The sequence below is a fragment of the Amphiura filiformis genome, chromosome 10 (assembly GCF_039555335.1).
Source record: "Amphiura filiformis chromosome 10, Afil_fr2py, whole genome shotgun sequence".
Lineage (NCBI taxonomy): Eukaryota > Metazoa > Echinodermata > Ophiuroidea > Amphilepidida > Amphiuridae > Amphiura > Amphiura filiformis.
Window position 1 is genome coordinate 32,218,461 of NC_092637.1, and position 19,854 is coordinate 32,238,314.

Consider the following 19,854-nt stretch of genomic DNA (forward strand, 5'->3'; position numbering starts at 1 on the left):
GTTAATCTGCCAACATCACTATTCATCTACACTATAAATCTACGTAATCAAGAAAAGCCAACACATTAGTTAAAAAACGGTATGTAGAAATTTGTTTACTTGAGTGACAAGATGAAGAGGGTTTGGTAATTCTACTTGAAATAGTTTGAATAATATTCATCGTCATTCCTCCCTAAATCATTGAACATTTTTTATTGCTAGCATTTGTTTTTTAAATATTCATTTACCTTGGGCTAGAAACAGAATGTCAAGCTTGAAAAAATCGGAATGCAAATATCTTTGTTACATGTTAAAGCATATCTTTTTACAAAACTGACAAAATTAAAAAGAATAAGGCGCGAGATACTTCAGTCTGTCAGTGTTTATCCGATTTTACAGTGACGCAATGCATATTCAGAATGTTTCGGTATTTTGTCATATACTAGGTTTTAGAACTTGCAAGCAGTGCGATTTCTTAAAGGAGTATCCAAAGCCTCATCTCCTACTTTTCAAAAAAAAAAAAGGTTTAGATATTTATACCACCGGAATCTCTGACTACATAATGTTTGTATGTAAAATATTTCTCGCAGATTCATTTGCTTAGCAATAATATCATCAAATTTGTATTTACGTTCTGTTAATAGAACGAAATTACAGCACATTGGCATATGGAGCTCTACAATATACAAAAGCATGCATAATTTGCAAACGCGAAATCGGAATCAACTATAATTTTGTGAATAAACTTTGTTCGTAGATATTTTCTCAAACATACCATAAAAAAGATGTTAGAATTATAAAATTCTCCTTCAACACGTATAGCAAACACATATATCAACTTCTAAAGGCAGTCTGGATGTTTAACAAGTTGTTTTTGCCAAATTGAAAGTCAAATATACCTCAAGAACCAAATTTTTAATGTTATTTTTGACATTCAAAAATTTTTTAAAATGAGACAAAATTATTGAGCCACCAGCGGACGAACAAAATCTTCCAAAACCTCTTCATTGAGTCACTAAGTCCGCACATTTTTACATCCGAGATCATATCTTCGGTTTCATCAAATGACCTCTGGTTTGTTTCAAATTAAGGATTATAGTATATAAACAATAAAAGATGGCTGAAAAGACATTTTAAAGGTCCGTAACCCGATCGACAGCAGCATCCCCCCGATTTTTTTCATTGTTGATGAGGTTTTGGTATCACATAATAGATACTATTTTTCTCATTACTATCCTGAAATTTGACGCTCCAAGTCAATGTATTTCCGGAGAAATCATGAAACACAGCGGTTTTTACAGGTTACCAGTTGTTCGCATTTTACACGACACGGGAGTTTTGGGTATAGTCATAGAATGAAATCGGAATAGATTCGGAAGACTTCACCCCAGTACCAATTCGTCCGCAAAAATACATCAAATATGCCCCCTAATGTCAAACTATAGATGGCGCTATAATGATATAAAACAAAAAACAAAAATAAAGAAATACATAAGAGGCGAACTAAATAAGGAAACATGACCTATATTATCAAGCATGATACGAGGAATATGAAAAAAATTATGAGAGCACCTCCCCCCATTAAAAAAGTAGTTAAAAAATAAAACAAAGAAAAATCATAAATATGTGAAAATGTGCATCATATAGCTAAAAATAATTAAGCGAAGTAAATACAGCATGGGCTATCTTGTCAAGAATGATAATGAGCGCAGTGATATGTAATGTTTTTTAAGATTAATCAGTATGAATAGAGGGTATAAAAGTGTACAGGGGCGAGCCGGTTTTCAGTGCCAAGGCGAACACTTCCTGTTTCCACCGGGACATGCGCTCGACCGTTGTTTCGGGATGCCTGACCAGAATGCAATTCACGCGTACCAGTGTATTGGCTTGCTAATATGCTACTTATTCACATTTATGCTGAAATTGTTCCCGTTTTCTCACATAGATGGATAAAGGGGACAATATTTGACATTGTATGTAAGTTTGAAGATAATCCATATCCTAAACCGATAGGGTTACCCCCCTTTAAGATATCCCCACGTTCTTTGGAACCCACCTTTTATGGGACACCGGTATGTTAATCGTCTTCCTATGCAACTCTTTCAACAAACAAAGCTCTTGAACTCAACAAGTTTGCTGTAGAAACTATTCATTTTCCCATATTTATTATGCCTTGTTAACACAGAGCTACTACTACGTATGCTAAAACAAATACCAACACCTTTCAGTAACGAAAAGAGTACTCAAGTAGTGTTTGCTGCGAATGTAGGCTTCACTGTTATTTATTCTTTCACTCAATTAGGAACGTAACTCGAATTTGTTGAACGGGAAATAAGTAGAGTTACACGTTACGCTTTTTGATCAAGATGATTACACAGAAGTAAACTGAACAATTGATTATACTTGTCAAATCACTCATAATAAGTATTTTATTTATTCTTGAAACAAAGCAACGTGACTTTACTGACTTATCTTAAATACAAATAATGTGGGTTGTGTTGTTTCCAGCATTGAGTTAACACAGTTTTCATAATTTTTCTGTAAAAATTGGGGATGTTAATGCCAATTATGTTTTGTAACTATCTTGCAAATTACAGCAACATAACTTATTTCATTTTCCTGTATTAAGTGCGAGTCAAAATTGGTCCATCGCTACAGTGCGCTTAATTGCCAGTGGCTGAGTTCAGCACTGCTCAAGAATAGCACAAAATATTCATGTCAATAAGATCAGGTGAACAACGTGGCTTACTGAGCTGTAATTTGGCAGAGTTGCCAGTAATACCTCTATCATACCCTCTGTAAAAAGGTTAAAAAATTGAACAAGTAGATCTCGAGTTACAAATTAAATCACCAGCTTTCCTTTGGAATTTCCATACTCCTTTCGAATCATGCTAAGAAGACACCTTTCTGAACATAAATGTGAAGTTTCGTGCTCATTTGATGTATTGTTCACCTGATTTCAACCCTAAACGTTTTCTTATATTTAGGCCTATACCACCTACAACTTGCTGCTGGCTATACCTTGTTTAGAACTTTCAAAAGAATAGCCCGCGAAAGTCATGCAGCTAACTTCGAGGTCATGCATTGAATTGTATTGAATAAGGAATACTACGGGAACCAGCACCTTTTGTTAGAAGTCACACATGAGCATGATGAGTGAAGTGGATAACCTCTATTGTTGTGAATGAGTCAATGACCTTCAATGACACTTACGATTTTCTTTGCATACACCTACTGATTGGTCATATTAAACCCAATAACATTGACATTTTTGGTTGTGAAAAAAAAAAGTTCACCTGTTGATTTTGTGCCATATCGGCCATCTTCGATGATTTTAGCCAAATGTTCTCTAAATGCATGATTTCAATGCCTCGGTTTGAAAAATAATAATTTATGCCATTGACTAGTAAAGTGCCATTTCATAAGAAACCCTTTGATACTTTCACAATATGTTGTTTCATGTTTGCATATATGTTAAAATAAAGAAATATATAAAGGTAAATATATGCTTATGCCAATTTTGCTCCCAATTGCTATTTTTGGACCTTGTCATTTCATTTCGTTCCAATGACCGGTCAGAATGGGAAACTTTGAAAATTCATAATTCGAAAAGTTTTTGACCGATTTTGACCATTTAACCACCAAAATACTTATATTGATGAGTTATATCCAGAAAACGATCTTTTGTAGCAATAAGGGCAACATGAAATTTTGATGGTTATCCCTACTATAAGTTTAGCTTCAAGGAAAAGTGTTATTCACTAAGATGAAAATTCGACTGTGACATTTCTACTATCCAAATTATGGCAATGAAATATAAAGTTATTGAAATAATCCATAAAATTGATAGTTCAGAGAGTTGATTTTTATTGCCAGATTTACATGTTTAACCGTCGGTTTCTTTAGTAATTTTCTGTTGTGCTGATGACAATAACAGTAGAACTATTTCGTGGTGGCGAGGAACTTTATTAATTGTAAAATATAAATAAGAGTAGTACCTTATACAGCATACACTATTTTCTTCGTTTGCGTCATGCGTACCTAACAATTATAGCTGAAATTGATACCTGATTGGGAGGTTTAACCATTAATTTCAAATAAGATGTTCGTTTTATTTTGATAAAAACGTATCGCGGTTCAATAAATTCCATTGATTTAAATTGGAAAAATACAAGGATAAATCGGTTCAAATGAAGAGTTCATATGCAAAAGGCGATACATTCATTTTTCTCGATTGCAGATATAGCAGATATAACCCGTCAAATATATTCTGCTTTGATTACATGCTTAAAATATACACTGGATTGTGTTATGAAGAAGTGTTGTTTTTCTTTCAAAGCACAAACCGTTCAACTCATATTTTATTATCTCGATTTGTTTTGATACAACTGACGACAATAGATTACTAGATGGCACAGTTGTGTTTTACCAAATACGAATATCTATGCCCGTGACCACACCTAACCCCCTTTCCCTATCCACAAACAAAGACCTGGTAAGCACCATGTGAAAGCCATTGTTTTAAGCTTTCTGGACCATGCCCCGTTTCACGGGCACAGAAAATTTTGTGATTAAGAAAAGATTGGGCTACGCATATCACTTGGTCCAGTTTGCATCAAAAGGTCGTTGTTTTTACTTATATTCATATCACACTTCTACCCATGACGATGGCGGAAAAGTAAATCCAATCATAGTTTCTTTCAGTGTTGCATTTTTTATTTTCTGTTTAAGTTGGCGCGGAAACTAGAGGAATTTTGTTCGATTTTGTCTAACCAATACGTGACGTCGCATATGACAGTTATTGTTGCTAAAAATGTCGGCAAATCAACCATTTTCACAGACCACCTGCAACTGCAATCAATAAACAGAACGTAGAGTATCCTTAAACACAAGCATATGTTTATTGCCATCAGATCAATAATTTGTGTATCGCTAAGGGAAATCAAGAGAGATTGTGATACTATGGGTGCCGCCATAATGTCGGTATTCAATCAAAATAAGTTTCGCTTGATGGAAAACAATTAGCCGTCAAGTAAATATTTCTTTAAATGTGTATGTGAGCTGTCTCCTTATGTCTTACCTATGTGCGCCATGCTTTTAAAGTCCTTGTCGTTGTAGGGCTCCGGAGAAAAAATCGGAGACAAAATATTGGAAATGGGATGATGAATTACGAGATGAAATTAGATAGAAATATTAAAGATGTAGTGTTCCACTTAAAATCAAGATAGAGAAGTAACTTGAATGACATTTGATTTGTGTATTCATCAGAATCATCAGAAACTTGGGCCCCAGAAAGAAAACCAGCAGGACAAGTGTGGTTGGAGGAGAATAAAGAGAGGGATAAGAAAGCAAAAACAAGAAAGTTTTGGGGAAAATAGGATGATGAAGAACGTGCGGAGGAAACAGGTGTAGAAGAAGACAAAGTATACAATTATGCTGATGAATAAGGAGATGACGACGACATTAAGAAAAAAAGAAGAAACATAATGATGGAAGAAAATAGGTTACAACTACAATACTTCTTCGCCCCTTTTTTCAAGCGCATTGATGAAGAAGAAGATGATGAAGATGATATGAAATGGAGACGAAGATACAGACGGAAGGAAGTTAGAAAAGGAGGATCGAAGACGTAGTACTACATTTAAAAGCAGGGGCGAAGAAGTAGTGTGTTATTTTAATGATATTTTGATTTGTGTATAGTCGAATCATTAGCAACATCATAAAACACCAGCAAGCGACAGGTGTTGTTGACGGAGAATATAGAGGGAAAATGAAGAAAAAAAAAGAAAAAAGGAGAAACACTATTTCAAATGGGACGATGAAAAACGAGAGAAGGATCTAAGAGAAAGGAATCGCTCACCAAAATAAACAAATCAGCAATCACTGATCACGTGTCAAGGGTCAACCACTTATTAGACTGTGATAGCTCATCAATCCCGAATCAACAAAAATAAGTTGTTTGCCAACTTTTACGCAAACCTGCCGATTAAATAAACGCATATTTCTAGTCTAGAATGCTACATTCCATGAAAAAGAAAATATGAAACTGCGACACTTAAAGCCATATTATAACATTTTCATACAAAATAGATTAGCATTACTTTGCCATAAATGTTATCTTAGTTTTTACTGTCAGATATATCCCTTTTATTTTTGAGCCGACCAACTACGGCAAAGCAAAGAAAATTGGAATTTACTACCAGCGCATATGTCGCCAATATGTTATGGTACGACCCTTTGTTGTGTAGAACACCGTCCCGCACGCCGTGTACGTACTGTGTGTTATGAACATCGTGTATGCGTTCGACTGATAATTCCATCGTAATAATAAAACGCCGGTTCCGGCGTTTTATTCAAAATCTCGGATTTTCACAAAACTACAGCACCTAGAGTCTTGATTTTTGCAGGGTATATTTGTTTAATAAAGTACAATATAATCGTGTAAAAAATGATTTAAAAAAAATCGGTGAGGGCGTCCTCCTCAGCAAATGTTATAATATGGCTTTAAGGGTGACAATGACTCGATAACATGACACGGGAGAAAAGCGAATACATTAGAGAAAACTGATACCTGAAATATTCATAGCTTTTGCTGTAGATATACGTACGAAGGAGGAAGGGCGATGTTGGAGGAAATAACACAACATTTCTTCTGATGCTCTTCTCTTCTAACCGGAAATCATCAGTACAGATGATCAACTAAAAATCAAGCCAATCTGGATGAGGCAATAATTTCAATTTAAAACTGTTTTACCCCCAAATGAAAATAAAATTGTTGTTATATGATTGTTCAATGCGTGCGAATTACTTTTTGTGATACATCGGTTCAACTTAGTTTTATACGTATATTGCTCCAACCTGGTCTTCCTACTAAACTGCCGTATATAGTCAGTTTACAAATGATCTTAAACTGATCATATGCGGCAGTTTAAGATATCTGAAATAGTTTAAGATCATTTGTAAACTGACTATATACGGCAGTTTAGTTGAGAGACCGGGTTGACTGCTCACAAAAGTATCCGATTACTTCAAAAGCATTAAAGGGCATATATATTGCTCGGACAACATCATATCATTGGTAAGCTAATAGTATGAGGACAACGAAAACGAGTCGTTTAAAATTGATATTCCACAAAAACCAACTGTAAGCAGTGAATTCCTTCGAACGACCTAGAAATTACAGTGATAGAGCCTATATATTAGTAAATTGTGATATTACAAATGTTATATGACTTGTATATCAACATGATGGAAAATACTTGAACTAACATTTTTTGTAAGTAATCTAAATTTAGATCATTTTCACAGTACGAGCTTAGAATTTGAGCATGCCATTACAATATTGTATTTATTATGCAAATAACCGATTTCTATGGCACGCGAACTAACTTTGGTTGTCCCTTCCCAATTTCTCTTTTATGTGTATGTATCTGCTCGTGAACATATAGTGTCCTATACAGCCAGTTTAGTTACGCGTAACCAAACATGCTGCGAAGGAGACTACTCTTCATTTAATGTACGTCATGCTGCATTGAAAATCAATTTTACCAACACAATTTCTGTTATTTCAGGAGAAATACGAATAAAAAAATTGTAACGAGTGTCAACTTGTAATGTAATCATTATTCTTTTCGAATGGAGTTATGTTAAACTTGTTTATGCAATAGATATGCCCTTTAAGACAAAGGAGTCTTCAAAATTTGCAGAAACAGACAGAATAACAAATAATTCAGTGAGATAAGTTACCAGCCAACTGCTCAATGTCTGACATGCGTTAAAATCAATATTGACTATCTGTTATCACAAGGATATGGAATGTCTAAAGCTACACAAATCTAGTTTCGTCTGAGATAATGCTGTCTATAACGCATAGTTATATCTGAAGTATAGTATTTCAAAACAAGGTTTTGAAAATACGAATAGGTAATATTATATAATTGATCTACTTACGTTTAGACATAGACCTAGTTGATATGTGCAATCAGAGCCTTAAATACTAATATGCTGTCTTTGGTGTTTTAACGTGACAATAGTTCGTTTTAAGTTTCTGTATTACTTACCAATACGTTAGTCGGTTTCTGTTTTAGATATCAACAACAGTTACTCTTAAGCTGAATTTATACTCTATCGCTTTTGCAGAAAAGCGATTCTCACGCATGCTCAGTATTTACTTACATTTCCAGAGCGTCAAGCCGATCAATCGATTCAAATCGCGGAGGCAAAAACGACGTCGCTTTTGCAAGTTGAAAAATTCTCAACTTCCCAGCGATATCGCTTGACACGTGAATGCATCAACCAATCATATGCAACTAACTGGATCTATTATTTTGCTAATTAATGTATCTTTCTTGATTATTAACTTTTGGTGATGAATTAATTCAAAGCAATAATTATTGACAGCAACTGATGTTTTAAAACTGTTTTTTGTGGCATTTAGAATATTTTAATTGTCGTCTGCAATCGCTATCGCAAAATTCGGCGATTGCCCATCGCTTTTCAAAGGCGTTTAATCGCAATCGCTCGGCGATCGAGTATAAATTCAGCTTTACTGTACAAGAGGCTATCGCTATTATTAGGCAGGTCTACACGGGGTCCCTCAAAGAACTGCATCGTCGGAATTTTTTGAGTACGCATAAAGCAAACGTAAATAAATAACTGATGATGTTGAGGAACATATCAGCTATCCTTGTGTCACACAAGTAAATGAGAACATGATATTCTTCATTTACTTACGTCATCAGCCGCCTGCCTTGAAAATTAATTTCGCTTCAAACGGGGGAAGAACACGTACGAGCCCGGACTTTTCCCACACAAATTCTCTTTTTTCAGGAGAAATATGCATACAAAATTGCAACGAGTGTCAACTTGTAATGTAATAATTATTCTCCTCGAATAGAGATAAACTTGTTTTTGAAATAGACCTGCCCTTTAAAGTATATTATATTTCGATATACGTTAAAAGATTTGCCCTACATAGTTTTACATTTGCTTGCAAAAACATGGTAACTCGTGCTACCTTGACCTTGATAGACCTGCCCTTTGAGCGGCTGAAGTGAATTTGGGAAAAAGGTGTTTTGACCTTGAGTCATTAAGCGGCTCGTAACAATGACAACAGACGTATCACGCGCTGGTAATGCGCAGTGATTAAGCCATCTTAATTTTTAATCTTGATAGTTCGTTTCTAAGCCCTTTCCCATTTTGATTTTAATTGTGTGTATCTGTGACAAGAATAGATCACCTTTTTATCTCTCAGCATACTCAGGGAAGATTTTTTTATTAAGATGTACGCTTTTGGCTATGTTGATGTCTGACGATGTCAGACGTGGGATTTTTGTGTGATGGATCGGGAAAAAAATATATAACAGTGGAAAAAAACTGAAATTTACTCAATCCATCGGGAATAACGCGAAAAAACGAGCGATTTTACTAATGCGCGTGGGGCTTTGAGATGACTTGTTAAACCAAGATGGCCTTAACACTCAGAATATATTATATAGATCATCCATTGATATTTGAATCCGTGGAAAGGCTTGAAAATGAGGGAGTTTCATAAAATTCTTATATTTCAAGAACGGTATTGTCAATTTTCAAGATTCAAAAAAGTCCAAAATATAGGTACATTTGAAAGGAAACCAGTCCATCCCACGGACACCTTGAGACGTTGCCACTATAATTAGTAGTGGCGTGCCGAAATTTTATGAAAAAAAGCAAGAAAAGAAATACAGACAAAATGTAATTATATTTTTGTTGGGATCATAAGAAAGGAAATTACTGTAATTAAATAAATTAAATAAATTAAATGAATAAAATAAATACAATAAATAAAATAAATAAAATAAAATAATTGAATACAATAAATACAATAAATAAAATAAATAAAATATATAAAATATATAAAATAAATAAAATAAATAAGATAAATAAAATAAATAAATAAAATAAATAAAATAAATAAAATAAATAAAATAAATAAAATAAATAAAATAAATAAAATAAATAAAATAAATAAAATAAATAAAATAAATAAAATAAATAGAATAATTAAAATAAATAAAATAAATACCGTAAACGTTCGCCTAATGGCGCTATGGAGTTCATGGAAATGAGAGAGCGCCATCCCTGTAAAAGCCGACTATTATCACTGATCATTAAGGGTACGTTTGGTTAAAGGGTGAAACCTATCGACACATACAATTATGAACAAGATCGAACAAACTAGTTCATGATAATGCGGTAATCATTCGCTTGATACGTTGTGGCCCAGTGAGCAGAGCATTAGACTATAGTGCGAGGATAAAGAGAACTAATGTGGAGAAGATTGATGGTTCGAATCTCATGCAGTAATTTCTGACAGATTATGATGTCTGTCAATTTTTTTTTTCTGATTTGAGGAAATTTTATTCTCTATTTTCTTGATTTTATCTTTAACATTGTTTATATAATTTTATTATTTTATCTTGTATGTGTCTTTTTTTTGTTTTTATCGTTTCATTTTAGAGTAACTCAATCCATTCAATCAAATGTTGTAATGAACCTATTTGATTGTATAGGCATTTGTTATGTGTGTGAGACGAACTGTCGCGTGCGACAAGTCTTTCAATTCGCGCGAGTGTCCTTGCCTATGCATCAGTGGTCATAAGAGGTATATCATTTTATTCGAAGGGGGGTCCCAAATATACGGGGGTCATAAAGTCTTGGAAAGAATAATAGGAGGGGGTCATAAAATGTTTTATGACCAAAATGTAGGGAGTCACACGATGACCACAGAAAGTGTGTTATTTTATTCAAAAAGACTGATTTCAATACAATTTTGGGGTTTGGGATCATACAATTTTTGTTGCCGAAATAGGGGGTGCGCAAATTTATTGACGCAGACTTTTTGTAAATTTGGGACCCCCCTTCCGAAAAAAAAATGATAGCCCTCTAAGAGGATTCAAAAGATAACCTCTGCCCCAATAATCCCTAGCTATATTTGTTTGAAACTGTTCCACGGAGGATGTATTATAATAGGCTCAGTCTTCAAATGATATAAATAAAATTTGAATGAGTGAACGAACAAAATCATACAACGACCAACTGAATAGAGGCTGTGCATATGACGTATCATCCCGTAAATATGGCGGACTACTCAAATGCATTCAACAAAAGCATGATTGCATCTACCGCGACAGTTCGTCTCACACACATACTCAAAATGCACTACGATCAAATAGGTTGATGACAACATTTGATTGAATGGACTGCACTGCGCCATGATTACGGGGAAGAAACCGGTTAAAATCCTTTGTTTGGAGCCAATCGATAAACGCAAGGCCTCTATTATAGCTATCATTGAATACTGGCTAGGATTCCACAACACAATGAGAACATAATAGGCGCTTTGGAAGGCACACAATACCCCAATGACTTTCCATATTATATGCACTCAACAACTATTCAGTATCGGAGCCCGGTATCGAAGTTACGTAATGTTACTATGTCAACGGGATCACGCGCTTAAGTAATGAACCACGATCGAAACAATCAGTACGCAAAAAAGGCATACCAAAATAGCGTGATCGTAATGATCGCCATACAAACAGTGCTTGGTTCCGATACCATCACGGAGTTACGTAACTACTTCGTGGTCTGATATGATCAATGGTCTGATCTACTTGGGTTCGATCCTTTTAAGAAAAGAAAAAATAGCTGATCATTTATAATACATAAATGAATAAAGTAATGTAGTTACACAATTTGAAACATTGAGGCCGTTCTATTTTTCAAAGGTCATTTAACTGTTAAATGTTTGGAATATATCACGCATTGATAGGTAGCAGGTGGAGCAAATTTTGTCAGCGGTTTTTGTTGCCGTTTGTTCGCAGTGCCTATTTATCTAAAAAAAATAAGAAAATTTAAATTAAATTAAAAAAAATTCCAAATATTCGTTCGTAAAATGGGGACAAAATCCAAAAACATTTCTTGACCCTTCTTCACATAAAAATGGGGGCAGAAATCAAGATTCGAACAAGTACCATTCACCATTCAAGGTGCACCCTCTACCGACTGAGCTAACGGGTCAGACAATAGAAGGGTGTAATTTTGAACTGAAGAATATTGAAAAAATATGAAGAAATTACAATGTTATAAAAATATTTACCAAAATGAGTTAGGTATAACGTATGAATCGATTTACAAATTAAGTCCAATGGCACTTTGAGAAAGAATACCTGAAGAAACCCCAAAACATTTGCTGCTCTAGCAACTAACCTAGTGACCTAAAGTATTGGGTCATGTCACGATATTTTTTTCTGAGTCATTATGTCCAGGTTGCGTAATTTAACATACACGTATCCTTAATGCTGTTGAGATTTTACAAGGATGGCGCTCTCACATTTCTAAGATTCCAAAAGCGCCATTAGGCGAACGTTTACGGTATATTGTTCCAATTTGAGCAAATAACCTAAAACACTGCATTGTCTTTTTTAATATTAAGATATTGATCTCATGGAAAAGTAGTCCAGAAAGACAACGCATTTGAATGTACATGGTCTTTTGGTTCTTCAGTTAAAGACCCACCCAGTTGACCAGGCAAACTTTCAAGGGCAACCCAATTAAGTAGGCTTAAAATATAATCAAGTCAATGTTCACCTCTATACCACCAAACTTTGCACAGCTCCCAACTTAATGTGTTTTCCACATATTTGGTACGGCCTTTAAGGGCAATAATACCTCAAAGTTTTTGGGATTCTCCCCTTGCCAAAACAAATCATGCACATGGGACGCATTACACTTCTTAATGTTACAGAAAAACCCATACCATAAAAATATGCCGTCCTTCAGAAGCTAACGTTAACAGTTGGTCCCGTTTATAGGGAGTATGGTTAAAGCACCTGACTGTCCCAGCCCGTCTCAGTTACATCCAAGAGTGGACACAAATGGAAAGCAATGTATCGAAACCGATTAGTGATTACCTTCTGTAAAGACGTCATAAGTAAAATCGCAACACAATTATTTAAAGTGCCAAAGAAAGTCAAAGTTGTTGCTCCAATTCTGTCTCATCTCATCTATCAATTTTGACGAATCTCATTTTATCCCCTTTACATCCAAGAGTGGACATAAATTGAGAACAATGTATCGCCAGCGATTAAGAAGACGTCATGAGTTAACTCACCGCACAATTATTTAAGGTACCAAAGGAAGTAAGGTGGTCAAAGCTGTTGCTCCAATTCTGTCTCATAAATCACTCACTATCCATTTGATGTATTTTTTTTTAAAGTACGATCTGGTCGTTACGGCAATATTCCAATGCGACGGTATGATAATGCTTTGGCCCCATAAATCATTTTGCTAATTCGATAGAAAATGTAACATAAAGAACACAATCCCATGCACGTCACAAATCGTGTTAGTTATCTTAAAAATATTGACCTCAACTCAAAATCAGGTTACATTTCTTATTTATCCTCGCGAAGCGTTTTCAATGCCGCCTGCACCGGGGGCATTATGTTGTCCAATAAGTCATTCCGAGTTTGTGAGCACGATTTCTGATGTGCATTGACGGTGGGATGGCAATTGGCAGCCGTCTACAAATTCATTTAGATGTTTGGTTGAAAATATGGTGATAAGATAGATCACTTGCATTACTCAAAACTCTTAAACAGGAAGCCTCGTTTGGTCAGTTCTGCACAGAAGAACTGACTTACATCTGTTACTTTGATGACAAAAGAACAGAATTTACATTACCTTGACTAATTCCCCAAGGAACTTGAAGCAAAAGTGGGGCTTTGACTTTAAGCATGATTTCCTCAGATGTTTTAAATGCACGATGACGATTTAACAATGAGAAAATTACGAATTCTGTGGTACCTTTTAAAACATAAAAGAATAGGAACTTGATTTGGTGGTGTGGCACCGTATGGTAGCGAAAACTTGCGACTTTTTTTTTCTTTTTACGAAAGTGTCGTTACCCCAGGGGACATTTCCTGGTGTATTCTCTCGTATGCTACGTCAATAAAAATAGATAGCCTCGAATAGGTTCTTTCCTGTACGGGTCATGAAATGGCTCAGCTTTATGTGAACAAGTTTTGATATGATATACAGCTGCATATAGTAGTGATTTATTGGTTGCCAATGACCTTTTCAGAGTTATCTCTTAATGCTTCTCCTGATCACCAGCGTATAAAAAGGAAAAGCGGATTTGCAGATACCTTTAGTTGGGTTAAGCTTAAAAGGCATTTTCTAACTGCATGCTTACAGAAAGGCATAAAATAACCTGGGATTACTACTTATGGTTAACCTGCTATAGCTGTATTAGCGTCATCTTGCTCCTGGCTTGCTCTAATAAACTTTGATGTTCGTGTCCTGGTGTTGTTTTATTTTATATTGTTTGTAATTCTAGCCGATCATCATAAAGCGATTTGACAGGTATTATTAATAGTACATTATATGTTTCCTCCCACTACGTTTATATGTTATACTAAAGGGCAAGGCAGCTAATTCCTATATATTTTCCTACGTATATCAAAAGGCACTTATGGGTTACTTTGAAAGTATTGAGATTGTAACTTTACTTGACAGAATAAAGAAGTTGGTTTTTAATATAAGATAATACTTTTGAAAATATGAATAAAGTTGCTTTTCTTATTATTTTGTTTATATTTTGCAAGTTTATTTTGCCTACATCTGAATACAGGATTTTCTAATTGCAAAACTTGGTTCTCAAAATATCATTGTAGATGTTTCCAAGAAACCGATTCCAACTATTTAGGTGACTGTGTTGTTTTAACCCACCTTTGGGCTGAGCGAGAACAAAAGGTCGTAAGCTTTTGTTCCATATGAAAAGACTTGACCTCAAAACGATACTCTTATAAATGCATCTAAGCACAGTTTCCACCTCGATACATCCGAGTAAACACATATTTCCAAGCACAGCTTGTCTAGCCTCTACGCAGTCTGTGTTTATACTACACGATCTAATAAAAAATAAGCATCTGTGATTGTTTTAGCAAGGCGAATGTGGTAAATCTTTTGAACACAACCTATGTAGGTTTTAAAAGTCAAAAGCTCAAGTGTTCCTTACAATATCTGTCAAATTCTATGTCATTAAATGAAAGAGCACACTTCTATTATCCATATACTAGCTTCATTTTAATGAGCAATTTGTATTTTCAGTTTGCAGAAATTACACATAGTCGTCAGGCAGAAAAACCCTCCAATGTGTCATTGGCCCCTGAAAATGTATATATGTTCAAAGCATAACCTCCTATGTAACCTGCGTGCCAGTTTTGTTTACGCATGTTCAAGAGTCATGAGTACAATAATTATAAATTATTAATTATATTATATATCATGAACTTTTGGTGTTTTGAATGCAGGATGACGTTTTAACTATGACATAATCACAAATTCTTTGGTACCTTTTGACACATAAAAGAATAGGAACTTGATTTGGTGGCGTGATACCGTATGGTAGCGAAACCTTCGCCTTACATGATGTAGTAAGTGTCATTACTCCAGAGGGCACATTCCCGGTGTATTTTCTCTTAATATATTACGATATATAATACAAAATAGTCTCGAATAGGTTCATTCCGGTAATGGTCATGAAAGGGGTCAGTTTTATGTACCCGGTTTAGAAATGATATACAGCCGCATGAAGTAGGGATTTATCGGTTTCCAACTACCACTTCAGATGAGTAACCTCTGAATGCTTCTCCAGATCACCGGCGCATAAAACCTCATATTTTCTAACTCCATGTTTACATAAAGTTTTAGAGTGACTTATATAATAGTATAGTTTGATTTCTGGCATTTTACACGTATGTTATTGTGATTAACCCGGTATAGGTATATTAGTGTCATCTTGCTCTACTAAACATAATAACATACATGTGAGTATTAATCTTTAAAATCGATTTGACAGATGAGTTGGTAATATTAATATTATGTGTTTCACATGATGCGTTTATGTGTTAAACTAAAGGGCAATTCAGTTTTAACTTTGTTTTCTTTGCACTGATCGGAATTAAAATTCCGATCAGTGCAAAGAAAACAAACCTATGAATTAACATACAACCACATATTACACGTCAAGGCACCTTATGGGTCCCTTTAAAAGTATTGAGATTTTAACTGATTGATAGAATAACGATTAAGCTTTAAAATCTTGGTTTTTATTAATGATAATACTTTTGAATATATGAAAGAAACACAAAGTTTTACTTATTTGATAGTGTTTATACAGCAAGTGAAAAGCGCCCTCTGTGGCAATTAGAAAATACCGTTGTGACATAATGCTTACATCAACGTCAAGGGCATTATAGTCTTAGCTCTCAAATGCCGTTTAGTCTGTTCAATTTGCTTGTTTTAATCTCGAGATATGCTTACTTAACAACGAAAGGGTAAAATCACAATTGTGCCACTTTTACTAGGGAAGAGGGCTGTACAGTGTACATGTAAATCAATGATAGCATCAAGTTTATCAAGAGTTCCTTCGTGAAATCAAAAGAATGCATCAATTACACAACAATACAAAATTGTTTTTAGTGTTTTATCATGATAAAGGTATAATGATTCTCTTTTTCCACTTACGACCAATTAAACGATAAATAAATATTTCACATTCTGCTGTAAAATTAAATTAAATACATGTGCATGTCAATGATTTTACCATGGTAAATACTGTTCTCTTTGTCATTCAAGACATGTTAAAAGACAAACAAATATTGCACACTTATAGGTTCATGAACTTTGACAAGTTCGTGAAATTTGACAAATTAATGAAATTAGACAAAATAATGCACGCACGCTGGTGTTGATGCGTCTAAATTAGTACTTTGACCTCAATTCCAGTTTGAATATTGACGACTCAACCTGTTGATTTTGGTACTATTTCAGATGTTTTTGAGTGGGAAATTTAACTTTATTTAACTTTCAGTCGGATACCCTGTGGAAGATTTGCATTTTGACCTCAATTCCAGTTGAAATGTCGACTTCAATTCCAGATCTGGAATGACTCAAACTGTTGATTTTGGTTGGAATTCCAAAATCTTCCACACCCTTGCCGTACTATTTCAGATGAAATCTGACCTCAATTCCAGTTGGAATGTCGACGACTCAAACTGATGATTTTGGTTGGAATTCCAAAATCTTCCACAGGGGGTGTGTGGATTTCAAATGGAATAGCCCAATGCACGAGCCCCGAAGGCAGGAGTGCATTAGACGCATCAACATCAGCTATCATTGATTTACATGTACAGCCCTATTCCCTAGTAAAAGTGGCACAATTGTGATTTTACCCTTTCGTTGTTAACTAAACATATCTCGAGATTAAAAAGAGCAAATTGAACAGAACAAACGGTATTGAGAGCTAAGACTGTGCCCTTGACGTTGATGTAAGCATCATGTCACAACGGTATTTTCTTATTGCCAAAGAGGGCGCTTTTGACTTGCACAATTTTTTTTGCAAGTTTATCTTACCTACATCTGAATACAAGCTAATGGGGTACCTTTTGATATAACGCTAAATTTTACACAGCGCCAAGCCATTGTCTAGTTACTTAAGTGTATATTTAAAAGGAATGTTAGTACTTTTTACGGTTTTTTTTAAATGTTTTTTCTAGAAACACTAAAATACCTAAATTATAGGATTTTTTTGCCCAATTAGGAAGGTGCTATGGTTACCAAACTTTCAGGGGTGGTAAATAAGATTAATATCTAAATTCTCTCGCCAATGGTTTCTATTTAGCTACAGTGTTTCTAACATTCCCTAAAATAAAAAATGGAAAAATGTTGTTTTTTCAAAAAGTAAACACTTTATCCAAAAAGTTTGGTAACCATAGCTACTTCCTAAGTGGGCAAATTGTATCCGAGGCAGCTACCTTAAAGTTGTTCGTAGAGTCGTGTTCATGAAAATGTAATGATACATACGGGCAAGGCAGGCAATCAAATAAAATCCGGGAAACGCATTGTTCGTGAGGAAATCAATTTTGACATGTAGCCTATTTATCTGCGAACTCCCAATTTTACTAGGGCGCGTATCTGATAGCTCCCAATATCACTAGGGCGCGTTCACACTACGACGTCATAGCGATATGCGTTTATTTGGTATCACCGGTATATCTGGCTATAGCCATACATACTGGGTTACATACTAGGAAAATGATATTTATGTATCCTCTACTAGTACTCCTGTGAATGTCAAGTTCACAACCTACGTACTTAGCCCGCATTTAAAGAAGTAATTCGTGATCCTAGCATCCTCTTTTTATGACACATTTTAGTAGATATCCACGAATAAAGGTTATTCCGAAAATTTCAGTTGATTCCGATTTTGCGTTTGCGAGTTATGCATGATTATGTGTATTACACTGCTCCATAGACAATGTGTTGTAATTTCGTTCTGGTATACCAGCACGAAATTTCACGATATCTCTGCTCACTAACGAAATATTCTGCAAGAAATGTTATGTAACATTATGTAGCCAGAGGTTTCCAGTGATATAAAAATCTCTACTTTTTTTGGGAAAAGTGGGGGGATGATGCTGTGGATCACGAAATGACCTTTAAACACGTTCCTGAACAAGCTGTTTACATGACATAATGCAACACGAGTCACGAGGTTCATTACCACCGTCACAGCTACCGTGCATTTGAGTAAACTCAGCCATAGCATGGCAGATAATTGTTAATTACCTCAAGACATTGGGGCGAGGGGTATGCAGCAGTTCTAAGGGAAAATGACTGTTCGTCTTTATTTTTGTCCGTGGGTTGACATAAAAATTATATACTAGTAGATAAATTGAATTAGAAGTTCTTAAGGTTAGCAACTATTTTAAACTGTTGCGAGTTGGTAGTGGTAGTGAGCTTGGGCAAATTGCAGTGACAGGGTAGTACCAGGGCGTCCGTCGGATAGGGAAACGGCACGTCTGAAGGGAAATTTGCTCGGACGTGCGGACGGGCTCAATTTCACACACTGGTTTCAACTCTTTTCCCACCTGATTAAATTACCGGCTAAAGCAAATTCCTTCTATCATAAAGTGAGCCACACTTGTACACCTCCCATAAAGCCAGATGCATACTGACCGGGCGAGCAGAAGTTCCTCCCTAGCTCGAACTACCGGGACAAACTTTAACAAAAGTTATGCCTTTTTCCCTTTATATCGATTTGGATTTTTGCCCCCGACACATCCATAACCGGCGACTGGATATTGTATCGGTTTCTTTAGAGAACAGCAAATTGCAAGATACAATAATGTTTATGTTTATGAAAGTCCATCAGTGTTGGTAAAACTGTCCTTAAAGTTGCAACAGTTCTTCTTACGTTTGGCTGTAATGCAGTTTAAAGCATCCTATTATACTTTCAACTTTTCAGACGGTTGAAGAATTGTTGCAACTAATGATAAATAACGTAAAAACAAACAAATACAAAGTATCGCTCTTACCTCCAATATCAAGACATTGACAGTTATTAAAACGGCGCGTGTATGTCCAAAATAGATCACTTTTGTATTGTCCAATGATTAGCTCGATTTTGTAAATATTCTTATAACATAATCACTCTTAAAAATCAACTATGCTGTCATGATGACAAACCACATCCAAACCATCTAAATACCGTTACTCTTGTTTGCCGGTGCGTATTGAGCAATATCGTAAATCCGATTTTTATGAACGAGTTGACAGCAACTGCAGACGACACACGTAGCCTAGTATTTACAAGGCGACAATAGCGTCCTCAATGAACGATGAAATCATTTGAAGGAAACTGAGTCCTATCGAGCTTTTTTATATGTCTTTCCAAGTTCATAATTATTTTCCTGCAAATTAAGGGCTCTGATAGCAACGTTTGCACATTATTTTTGTGGGACATGAGAGCACATCAGACATATCGAA

General features: G+C 35.2%; 1 protein-coding gene across 1 annotated transcript in view; it reads right to left on the reverse strand.

The window, feature by feature from the left end:
• Positions 1–19,608, reverse strand: part of LOC140162750 (bombesin receptor subtype-3-like) — a 31,635-nt gene extending 12,027 nt beyond the window's left edge. Inside the window, exon 1 of the mRNA XM_072186042.1 lies at positions 19,404–19,608. The gene's annotated coding sequence lies outside the window, so the exon portion shown is untranslated. The remainder of the gene's footprint in view (positions 1–19,403) is intronic.
• Between the last annotated feature and the right edge of the window lie 246 nt (positions 19,609–19,854).